We start from the raw sequence: 12808 nt of genomic DNA on the forward strand, positions 1-12808 counted from the left end.
GTTCCATGCTTTGTGGTCTCTTAGTGTGTTAGCCGCTAAGTCATGTATGATCCTTATGGGAGCTCCCCTATATCTGAAGTTCCTTTTCTTGGCTTCTTGTAGGATTTTCTCCTTTTCTTAGAAGCTCTTGAATTTGGCAATTACATTCCTGGGGGTTGTCTTTTGGGGATTTAGTATAGAGGGTGTTCTATGAATCCTTTCTATTTCTATTTTGCCCCCTTGCTCCAGAACATGTGGGCAATTTTCTTCTATAATCTCCTGTAGAATAACATCGAGTTTATTGTTCATCTCTGGTTTTTCTGGGAGACCGATAATTCGGAGGTTGTTTCTTCTTCCTCTGTTTTCCAAGTCTGTGACCTTTTCAGTGAGATATTTTATGTTTTCTTCTAATTCATTAATTTTTTGGGTTTGCTTTATTGATTCTTGTTGTTTTATGATCTCACTTTCTTCGAGTTGCTTAGTTCTGGTTGTTAGGGACTGGTTTTGCTTTTCAACTTTGTCTGCCCTTCTATTGGATGCTTCCAGCTCTTTTTCCAATTGAGCAGTCTTATCTGTCAGACTGCTAATCTCTTTCTCCCATTTTTCTTTCCAGAAGGTTTCCATCTTTTAGGTAAGCTCCAGTTTGAGATCTTCCAGAGCTTGTTGATAGTTTCCATTTTTGGAGGCATGTTCTGATTTTGTTTGGATTTCATCCTCATTCTCTTCTTTTCCTTGGGTACTCCCACCATAAAATTTTTCAATAGTCACCTTTTCCCCTTTCTTCCTGGGGGCTTGATTTTGGGCCATGTGAGCCATCCCTTTGGTGGTTTTATTCCCCTTTCCTTTTTGGTCTGGGGTCTGGGTGATATGGGCGGGTTTTCTGTGAATTTAGTTTGCCTCAGACTAGTTCTTCCCAGCCTCCAAGGTTTCTTAGAGCGCGGGCCCCTGTTCTCAGCCCAACCACCCAGGTGATCAGCTCCGCCCAGATAATCAGTGAGTGGTCTGCCCCTAGTGTTTAGCTCCACCTAGATGCTCAGCACAACTGCTCTGAGTACAGCTCTCTGGGCCCCCTGTGATCAGTGCAGGATTCTCCTGTGAAACCTCCCTGAGACGTTGTTTCCTGGCAGTCCCCAGGTCCCAAGGATCCTGGAGTGCCCCCCCAGACAGAGATGCTCCCCACTCACTCGCTGTCCCAGTGAGTGCTCTAGTAGCTCACTCTGGTTTGGTGGGGGAGGGGGGGGAAGGGCGGCTCAGTTCACGTTTCTGTGCAAGCTTTACCTCCTTCTTATTATAGTGTGGAAATGTTCAAACCCTATGTACCTTTGCCTCTGTGCGGTACTGGGGAGTCCTTCTGTTCCTCCAAAGGTGATTTTTATGCTCCTTTGATGTAGTCTATTTTGTTCGGTGCTGGGGAGAGGAAGCGTGTGGTGTCTAGATTGCAGCCATGTTTACCCGGAAGTCCCTGTCTTCTTGTTTTTAAATTTCAATTTCAGGACTTGTCCTTCCAATGAGTAGCCTGAATTAATTAAAACATAGATAATACCAAACTAATAAATTATTTATAGCTTTATTCTTTTTTTCTTTAAAGTCGATTAATAATTTTGGTCAATTGGAGATTCTATCTTTTGATCGCCCCTTACAAGTAGTCAGTAATAGAAATTTGAGGATGGATAAAGTGGAGAAATAAAAGACTGTCAAAGAAAAGCATCAGGAATTCTAGGTAATACAGAGATTGAAGTTTTTCCATTTGATGACATATTTTTGTTTTAATGATAGTTTTACCAATTTTCCATTAGAGTAGTGAGTATTGCATAGTGGATAGAGAGCTAGACTTGAAACCTTGAGTTCAAGTCCTGACTCTGACACATGCTGGATCTATGCTCTTTGGCAAGTCACTTGTCATCTTGATACTCTAGACTTTTCCCATATTCTTACACCTTAGTCTTTGTTCCATTGACAGAGGCCTCTTGGTGTTCTACAAACGTGATACTACATTTCTCAGGTTGAGGCATTTTCTCTCATTGTCTACCATATCTGGAAGACTCTCACTCCTCATTTCTTGATACTAACTATGTATTTGTGGTCCAGATAAGGTTTGAGAATCCTTATCTCAACTTCCTCTTTCATAGAAGAGTCTTGATTAGCAGAGCAAGGTTCTATTCCTCACAGGATTCTAGGGATGCTCTGATGGGATGATTCTCTAATGCCACTAGAATGATTCCTCCAAAACTACAAGCTGAAAGTCATTTTATTCTGTGATCCTTAAATAGCTTTTATAAAATGGGGATTTAGTAAGATGGTAGAGTAAGAACAATTACTATAAATATATTATCTAAAAGCATGTGAGTACTTTCCTATAAGTACATAAATAGTCCTGGAAAAAAGCAGGTTTAAACTTAAAAATAATATGTGACAAATGGGTAATCTTCAGCTCCTTGTTATGATTCAGTTTTTTACTCCCATTTCTAGAATGCTAAAGAATTACCTCTTTGGCATAGTACATTTTCTTTTCTAGGCTACTTCTGTAATAATAAATCTATTTCCAGTATGTCCTTACCTCCCAAAGCAGCATTGATGTCACCAGATTGAGAGATGTCACCAATGGGAAGATGTCAGCCCAATATCCTCTGGACCTTAAAAGAACTGCAAAGTCCTACTCTGGCCAAGTAGGGATGGTGGAGATTTTAGCTAAGGCTGGTTCCATGTCCTCTTTTTCTCTTGATTTTATTCATCTTCTTCCATTCATCTCCTTGAGCCTCAACTGATCAGTTCAATGGTAAACTGTTTTTATTCTTGAATTCCCTTTCTTCTTGTCCTTGGCTCATAACTTAGCAATCCCAACCTTGGTTTACCTCAACAATTCACCTTTTATATCTCTACTCATGTGCAGCTGAACACTGTTGGAAGAAAACACAAAATCCTGCCAACTGGGTCCACTACAATTACATCATCTAATCACAACCAGGCCCTCAATACTGCTTACAATCCTTTTCTTTTTCCTGATTGATTTATTATGCGTACGAAAGTGCTTTTTCTACATTTTCTTGTTTCTCTCCAAACCCCTTGCACCATTTCTTCTTCTATCTTGATGTAAGACCTTGACTCTTAATTCATGTAGAAATTGATTCTATCTCCTGTGATCTCAACTCCACACATCAAAACTACTTCAGAATTACCTCATCTTCTCTCCTTTTCACCATATAAGAAAGAGAGTGCCCTTTTCCTTGTCAAGGTTCATTCATCAATTTGTGCCATTGATTCTATCTTTTCTCTTTGCTATTCCAGAGAGATTGATATTTTAATAATTCATTTTCAAAGACTCATAGAATATCAGAATTGAAAGGGCCCCCAGAGGTTATATATTTCAAACCATACCTGAATAAGAATTATTTCTACTACATAACCAACAACTAGTTATACATTCTTTGTTTATAGATCTCTAGTCAGGGGAAATGATTACCAAGTGTGAATTTTAAAACAACCCCACCCTACTCACCCAGGCTGTACTTTGGAAGATCTGATTTAGATATTTCCTGATTAGTAACAATGGAGATACTTGGTTTAACAGAATCAAGTCTTGGGAGCTATACATTTCTCCACCCTACTTAGTTTAACAAGGTCAGGAATGCCTGCACCATACTCAAAGATTTAATTATCTGAGGAAATGGCCTTCAACAGACATGTTCATAAAAAGCAGAAAGACCCCCTGGGCTGTCCTAAGTTAAGCTAAGCTATCATTGGTACAGATGAGATGCAGGAAAGTGACGTAAAACCTTCTATATAAGTCACATCACTTGAGCTCTCTCTCTCTCTCTCTCTCTCTCTCTCTCTCTCTCTCTCTGTCTCTCTCTGTCTCTCTCTGTCTCTCTGTCTCTGTCTGTCTCTGTCTGTCTCTGTCTCTGTCTCTGTTTCTGTCTGTCTCTGTCTCTGTCTCTCTCTGTCTCTCTGTCTCTCTCTCTGTCTCTCTGTCTCTCTCTCTCTCTCTCTCTCTCTCTCTCTCTCTCTCTCTCTCTCTCTCTCTCTCTCTCTCTCTCTCTCTCTCTCCCCAGAGAGGCAACTCTGGCTGGCAGCGTGCTAAGCATTATCATATCTTGGCGTGGTGGCAGATATTGTCTGGGTTCAGACATCTTGGCTGAGCCCTTTGGAGTTCAGGCTAATTCTTTCCTCCTTACTCTTCAAAACCTTATCTTCCTAGAGCCTCTGGTCTTCCTCTTGGCACTAGCCAGGCGGGAGAAATCCTATACCCCTTTCCTTCTTCCTTCTTCTTAATTTCTTTCCACTATATAAATTAAGTCACCATAAATTTCCAGCTGACTTGGTTATATTTCTTTTATATTTGGGATACATAGTTTAGGTCACAATGCTAAATTATCCTTTACACAAGGTAGCCCATTTTCCTTTGGGATTGCTCCATTTATTAAGGAGATTTTCTTTACATCAAGCCTCTATACTTCCCAACAAACACCCAATTTCCTGGTTTTGTGCTTAAAGGCAAAACACACAAATAATAACCTGAGTCTTCTTTCTTCAAATTTAATATCCCATCTACATTGCTTTCCTATAGATATTCTCTAACTTATCAATAGCCTTTTAAAGTGTGGTGCCTTGATATAGGGAATGAGGAGGAGAGGAGCATAAAGAATGACTTCAAGATTTAAATTCTGAATGACTAGGAGGATCTATAAAAGTGAAGAAGCTTGAAGGAGATCAGGTTTAAGAGAGAAGATAATCCAGGGGTATGCTTATAGATGTTTAACTATCAGTTCTCTGAAAATGTGTGACACTCATTTATAAATCCAATCTATCTCATTCACATTTTCTCCATCACTTTATTAAGTATAGAAAACCAGGAAAGTAATAATTCAGGCCCTCATTTGTGGTGTTTGCTGATTTTTGAAGTGAAAATGCTCACCCTGGAAATATGACTATTAGAGTCATGAGTTGGCTCTAGCATTAAAAATTGTGTACATTTTGACGAGATCAACTACAGTTTGATGATATATAATTTCAACTGGGCTGTCACTGTGACAAACAATCCTTTACACCTCTCTAATCTACTCTCTATTCCATTCAGCACAGTGGCTTTTAGTCCCTCCTCACATTCCCTGAGACCCCTCATTCCTTCACCCTCTTAACTGATAACCTTGCTTCATATTTCACTAAAAAAACTAAGACTATTCATGGAGCTTCCTCTTCTCCCCTCCTTTTTATCTCATATTACTCTGATGATTACTGCTACTATTTACTCCTGTACTCTGTTTGGTAAGACAAGCCATTCTGGATGCACAAAGGCTCCCATTCCAGTCTGTCTTCAGTAGATTGTTCGCTCCATCATCTCTAGTCTCTCACTTATCTTCAATCTCTCCCCCAACTACCGGCTATAAAATGTAACCTGAGTGAAAGAGCTGCTGATGAATTCACTGAGCCCAGGGAAGTTTGTGCTGTCTCTCCTAAAAGCAGAACCATGTAACGTATTTGTGAGTTGCCTCAACAAATTGTTTACTGAAGCCTCCATGATGATGTCATTGACGAAGCTTGCCAATGAGAAATTGGTTCACATGATTGGATGTGCCAAGAAAATTCCAGGTAGGAGTTTTGGGGGATTGTTTTGCAATTGGTTTGTAGGTCTATTGAGAAGTTTTGTTCATTGTTTACCTGAATCAAATGTGAATATATTAATTTTTATTTAAAAGTCAGCAAAGAAAATGACTAGCATGGTGCTGGGCGAGGAGTCTAAAAATGTTATAGACCTATTATTGCTCAGTCTTGGGTGACTGAATGCCATTTATTCTCTACAAAGTTGTCATGCCAGCAGCATGGATATTGGATAGAGAGCCAGAACCAGAGCCAAGAGATGTGGATTCAAATACTACCTCTGACACATATAGGTTGTATGACCATAGGCAAGTCACTTAACCTAGCAATGCTCCAGGCAACTATTATAGACTACAAACTACAGATCAGGTGTCCAACATAGGTAAAGGGAATTGCCTTTTTGAGTGTTCCTTTCAGCATTGAAAGGGCACATAGTATAGGGAATTCCCTACATCAAAGACTTGGTCCAATAATTGCCTTCACTAATTTTTATATAACCTTCAAATGTTTAAGTAAAAAAAATAATGACAAAAAAAGATCTTAGTATCTGAAATGTTAAAAAAAAACTCATTGTGGAATGGTTTTCTGTGAGAAAAAAATCATTTGAATAAACTTCTTTTAAGCAGTGTGTCCCTAGTGCCTATAAAAACATCCAAGTCTCTTCTGTCTTCAAAAGCCCCTCCCTTGATCCATATATCTTTGCTAGCTGTTGTTTCACATTAGCCTTTTTGTGGCTAATATTCTTGAGAAGGTCACCTATACTTGATGCTTCCACTTCCTTTCCTCTCACTCCTTAACTCTCTACAAGTCTGGCATCTGACCTCATCATTGGTGTGAAACTGCTCCTTCCAAAGTTAACAATGATTTTTGTTTTTTTTTTTAACCCTTAACTTCTGTCATAATAGCAATTCTAAGACAGAAGAGTGACAATGGCTAGAGAATCAGGGTTAAGTGACTTGTCCAGGGTCACACAGCTAGGAAATATCTGAAACCCAATTTGAACCCTGGTCTTCCCAACTCCAGATTTAGCATTCTATCCCCTGTGCTAAATACCTATAACTAAAGATTTCTTACTTGCCAGATCTCATGGCAATTAAGATTTTTCTTACTTTCATTCTTTTTCTTAATTTTCTTTTCTCAGTCCTCATCCACCTTGATCTCTCTGCAACCTTTGACACTATCAACCACCCCGTTCTCTTTTATACTCTATTTTCTTAATGTTTATATAATCCTACTCAACCTTGGTTCTCCTTCCACATGTCAAACTTCCCCTTCTCAGTCCCCTTTATTGGATGATGCTTACTAACCATGTGTGTGCCCCAAGGCTCTGTCCTAGGCCTTCTTCTCCTATATGCTATTTGCCTTGGTGATCTTATCCACTTTTATCATCACAATTCAGATGACTTGAAATCTCCTTATCCAGGTCTAACTTCTTTCCTAACCTCCAGACTCACATCTCCAACTACCTAATGGACATATTGAACTGGATGACTTGTAGACATCTTAAACTCAACATGTTTAAAACAGAATTCATTATCTTTCTTCCTTTTCTCCACTGCAAGTTCAAGCATGATGAGAACAGAGAAAAGGTCATTGAGTTTAATAGTACAGAGACCACTTACAACCTTAATGAAAGATATTTCAGTTAAGTGGTAAAAAAGGAAACCATACTTCAAAAGGCTGAGGGTTGGATGGGAGGTAAGAAAGAAGAAGAAGAGAATGCATGCAATTCTTCCTAACAATGTGGCAGTAAAAGAGAAGAAAGATATAGGATATTAGTGCTCATATTTATGTGTCTTCCTGATTTTTCTCTTAAACTTTAGTTAGATCAATAATTAGCTGCTATTCCTCTATAATTGAATATTTTCATAAGCATCTCAAATCCACTTTTTTACAAAAGAGATTATTATATTCTTCCATAAATTTACTCCCTCCTTGAAATACATTGATTTTTGTTAAAGGCACCATCCCTTTTCTAGTTACCCAGAATATACAAGTTTGAAGTCAACTTTGCTTTGCCTTCCCTTATTACCTCCCACATGCAATCACTGACTAAAACCTGTTGATTGTACTTCTATAACATCTATCACAATCATCCCAATCCCTCTACTCTTAAGCTTACCACATCAGTTCAGACCTCATTTTATTTTGCCTAGACTACTATTGCAACATTCTTTTAATTGGTTTTATTTTTAGTCTCTCCCCTTTCCAGTTCATCCTCCAGCCAGCTGCCAAAATAATCTTTCTGAAAGACACGTCCATACGTACTAATCCTTTACTTTAAAAAATTAAGTGGTTTCTTATTGCTAGTAGGATAAAATGCAAACCTGGCATTTAAAGTCCTCCATCAATATTATTTCAATCTATTTCACTAGATTTGTTTTATATTAATTTTCTTCAAATCACACCAACAAGTATTTATTAATGGTGTGCTGTATGTCAAAAACAATATTCGGATTCAGGAAATATAGATGTGGTCCTTGGCCTCAAGAAGGCTAATAATACTAATGGGGGGGGTAACATATATTTAACTAGGTAAATGAAAGTTATGTACAGAGTAGATGGGGGGGGGAATATGAGAGATTAAGAGAGTAACATCTGGGGAATATTGGGAAATAATTCCTGTAGAAAGTAGTTGGCTTTGAGCTAAGCCTTGAGGGAAGCCAGGGAAACTCCGATGAGTAGGTAAGGAGGTAGAACATTCCAGATATGGGGAACAGTTCAAAGCTTGATAAAAACCAGAAAGGTAGAGGAAGGTCACATAATAAATAAATTTATATGGCCAAAAGAGGATTTTTTTTTTGTTCTGGAAGTAATTGGGAGCCACTTGAGCTTTTTAGGAAAATCACCTTATAAGCGGAGTGGAGAATAGATTAGAGAAGGTAGAGAATGGAGGCAGAAAGAGTACTAGAATGCTATTGAAGTAATATAAGTGAGAGGTGAAAAAGAGAGGAATGTACTCTTGTTGCAACAGAGCTGGCTGATAGTTGTTCTCTGATCTCCACATTCCATCTCCTGCCCCTGTGATTTTGAACATGCTTTCTTGGAATGTGATTCACGCTATTGCCATTTCTGAATCTTTTTTTTTTTGAGACTCTGTCATATGTCTCCTCCTCTCAAATCTTTTCCCTAATACTTCAGTTGTTAGTGCCTTCTTTTTCCTCAAATTAACTTGTGTTTGATGCTCTGTGTTCATGCTGCAGTTCTCAAGAGAATATAAACTGAGGGTAGGAACTGATTTTTAAAATATGTATATCTTTATGAGTCTGGAAAACTACAACAAATAAATCAATGACCCCAAAAGTATTTAAAGAACAATTGCAAACATGTCAATGATATGGTTCAGTCATCCCCATTTCAAAGCATCATGGATTAGGAGGCACCAGTCATCCAAAAATCCACTAAAGATCTAAGGTGGGATATGACTCAATGAAAATACTTAGTGAGGTTCTATTGTTCTATGTCATTTTTCAACATTTGTTCGTAAAATGGTTTATTATTCTGGATACATGTTTTAGATTTTAATGGCATAGCAATTTTAAACTATAGAATATACACATTTTCCTTTTTAGAATGGCATATTAAAAAGCTAGCAAGAAAAAAAGGAGTTGGTAGGGTAAGGGTTAAATTAAGGAGTTTGACAAAGTGAGGAGAGCAGTTTAACAAACTTTTTTTTTAATTTGAGAAAGAAGTACAGATAGAAAGATAGAAGAGAAGAAAGAGAGATTTCAAATCTTATACCCTATAAATATACCTAAAATTTCCAATACTACCTAAAATTTCCTAAAACTATCTCTAAATGTCTTCTCAGGACAGGTTCTTCTGCCTGACACACCAGGCCTATCTTAACCTTACTCTATCTATAAATTATTCACTAACTACCCAACTCCCTAAAATAATAGAAAGTCACCACTCACTCACTCCTACAATCAGTTTTCTTTTCTTTTTTTTAATTACATTATTTTATTTGGTCATTTCCAAACATTATTCACTGGAAACAAAGATCATTTTATTTTCCTCCCTGCCCCACCTCCCACCACCTTTCCCTCTCCCATAGCCGACCCACAATTCCACTGGTTATCACATGTGTTCTTGACTGGAACCCATTTCCCTGTTGTTGGTATTTGCATTAGAGTGTTCATTTAGAGTTTCTCCTCAGTCATATCCCCTCAACCCAAGTACTCAAGCAGTTGCTTTTCATCGGTGTTTTTACTCCCACAGTTTATCCTCTGCTTGTGGATAGTATTTTTTAGATCCCTGCAGATTGTTCAGGGACAATGCATTGCCACTAATGGAGAAGTCCATCACCTTCGATTGTACCACAGTGTATCAGTCTCTGTGTACAATGATTTCCTAGTTCTGCTCCTTTCGCTCTGCATCACTTCCTGGAGGTTGTTCCAGCCTCCATGGAATTCCTCTACTTTATTATTCCTTTTAGCACAATAGTATTCCATCACCAACATATACCACAATTTGTTCAGCCATTCCCCAATTGATGGGCATCCCCTCGTTTTCCAATTTTTGGCCACCACAAAGAGTGCAGCTATGAATATTCTTGTACAAGTCTTTTCCCTTATTATCTCTTTGGGGTACAAACCCAGCAGTGCTATAGCTGGATCAAAGGGCAGACAGTCTTTTATCACCCTTTGGGCATAGTTCCAAATTGCCCTCCAGAATGGCTGGATCAGTTCACAACTCCACCAACAATGAATTAGTGTCCCTACTTTGCCACATCCCCTCCAGCATTCATTACTTTCCATAGCTGTCATGTTAGCCAATCTGCTAGGTGTGAGGTGATACCTCAGAGTTGTTTTGATTTGCATCTCTCTGATTACAAGAGATGTAGAGCACTTTTTCATGTGCTTATTACTAGTTTTGATTTCTTTGGCTGAGAACTGCCTGTTCATGTCCCTTGCCCATTTATCAATTGGAGAATGGCTTGATTTTTTGAGCAATTGATTTAGTTCTTTGTAAATTTGAGTAATTAAAACTTTGTCAGAGGTTTTTATGAAGATTGTTTCCCAATTTGTTGCTACCCTTCTGATTTTGGTTACATTGGTTTTGTTTGTACAAAAACTTTTTAATTTGATGTATTCCAGATTATTTATTTTGCATTTTGTAACTCTTTCTAAGTCTTGCTTGGTTTTGAAGTCTTTCCCTTCCCAAAGGTCTGACATGTATGCTATTCTGTGTTCACCTAATTTTCTTATAGTTTCCTTCTTTATGTTCAAGTCATTCACCCATTTTGAATTTATCTTGGTGTAGGGTGTGAGGTGTTGATCTAAACCTAATCTTTCCCAGACTGTCCTCCAATTTTCCCAGCAGTTTTTATGAAATAGTGGATTTTTGTCCCAAAAGCTGGGATCTTTGGGTTTGTCACATACTGTCTTGCTGAGGTCGCTTGCCCCCAGTCTATTCCACTGATCCTCCTTTCTGTCTCTTAGCCAGCACCAAATTGTTTTGATGACCGCTGCTTTATAATATAGTCTGAGATCTGGGACTGCAAGACCCCCTTCCTTTGTATTTCTTTTCATTATTTCCCTGGATATCCTTGATCTTTTGTTCTTCCAAATGAACTTTGTTATGGTTTTTTCTAAATCAGTAAAAAAATTTTTTGGAAGTTCCAGGGGTATGGAACTAAATAGATAGATGAGTTTGGGTAGGATGGTCATTTTTATTATATTGGCTCGTCCTACCCATGAGCAGTTAATGTTCTTCCAATTGTTCAAGTCTAGTTTTAGTTGTGTGGAAAGTGTTTTGTAGTTGTGTTCATATAGTTCCTGTGTTTGTCTTGGGCGACAGATTCCTAAGTATTTTATTTTGTCTAAGGTAATTTTGAATGGGATTTCTCTTTCTAGTTCTTGCTGATGAGCTGTGTTGGAATTATATAGAACCTACAATCTGTTTTCTATAGCAGCACAACTGTCAGTGACCAAATGATAGCAGATCTTTGCCTCAGAAACAGACCTCTATCTCTCTAGAGATCCCAGAGGCAAAAGCTCTTCAAATGTCAGCATCTGCTTCTTTACCTCCTCACTGACCAACTGTCCCCCTTAACTTTCTGTTTGAAAGCTGGCTACTTCTCTCCAGTCCTGGTCTCCCTGCTAATGGAATCTTCAGCTCTGGCTCACTGACTTCTGTCAGTTCTGATCTACTTAGAAATCCTGCTCTCCAACCTCTTAAGGAATCAGAGGGAGAGATTAAGAAAATCCCTTTAACAGTAGGCCGAATGGATAAACAGCAAGTCAGGGAAAAGTCCTGCCTGAAAGCACAAACAGTGGGATCATATCAAGAGGAAAGCAAATACAGATGGAAAGCCTATCTGAGTTGGTAACAGGAGTCTGTGGAGTCTAAAATCTAACAATAGTGCTGAGGAACGCAGAATAGCCAATAAGCAAAGTTGAGATTTAGATTGGATGATTTGATTTAGGTCAGGAGACAAAATGAGAATCAAAAAGCTGATTATTTGTATGTTACACATTGTACCACCAAAACCTCAGATTTGTCACAAAATGGCATTTGCAGGCATTCTTCACTCTCATTAATCCTCTTGTGCCAATACACAGGTGCAGTCAGAAGTGAGTTCTGCTATTCCTTAACCTAAGTATACCTGTCAGATAATTTTGCTGTCGTTTTGTACAGTGGTTTTAGTCCTATCTGACTCTTCCTGATTCCATTTGGTGTTTTCTTGGCAAAGATACTGGAGTGGTTTACCATTTCTATATCCAGCTAATTTTACAGATGAGGAAACTGAGGCAAAAAGGAGTAGGTAACTTGTCCAGGGTCACATAGCAAGTTAGTGTCTGGAGTCAGATTTGAATTTAGTTCTCCTTAACTCTAGGCTAAGAGTCCTATGTGTTCCCTAACTGTTAGACCATGGTATCATACAAATGGAGAATTATGGACCAGCAAGTATTTCATACTTAATTGCTGATTTAAATTTAAATTTAAATACTTTATACAGTGTCTCAGAAACTTACTACAGTTTAAAACTTTAATAGCACTAAGACTTTTGGGACAATTGATACATATCCTATTCTAATACTTCTTTGTATCATAGAGATAACTGTGGGTCCCAGAGACTCTGTCAGTGGAGAATAAGCTTTGGCAGATCTTGATGGGCTTCAAATGCTTTATTTATAAATAGACCTGAAATGAGATTGTACCAAATAATTAAGGAATATTTCAGCTAAAAGGTTGGCTACCTCATGATAAATTCTTTGGTCATGGCAAC

The sequence above is a fragment of the Monodelphis domestica genome, chromosome 2, assembly GCF_027887165.1.
Source record: "Monodelphis domestica isolate mMonDom1 chromosome 2, mMonDom1.pri, whole genome shotgun sequence".
Classification (NCBI taxonomy): Eukaryota; Metazoa; Chordata; class Mammalia; order Didelphimorphia; family Didelphidae; genus Monodelphis; species Monodelphis domestica.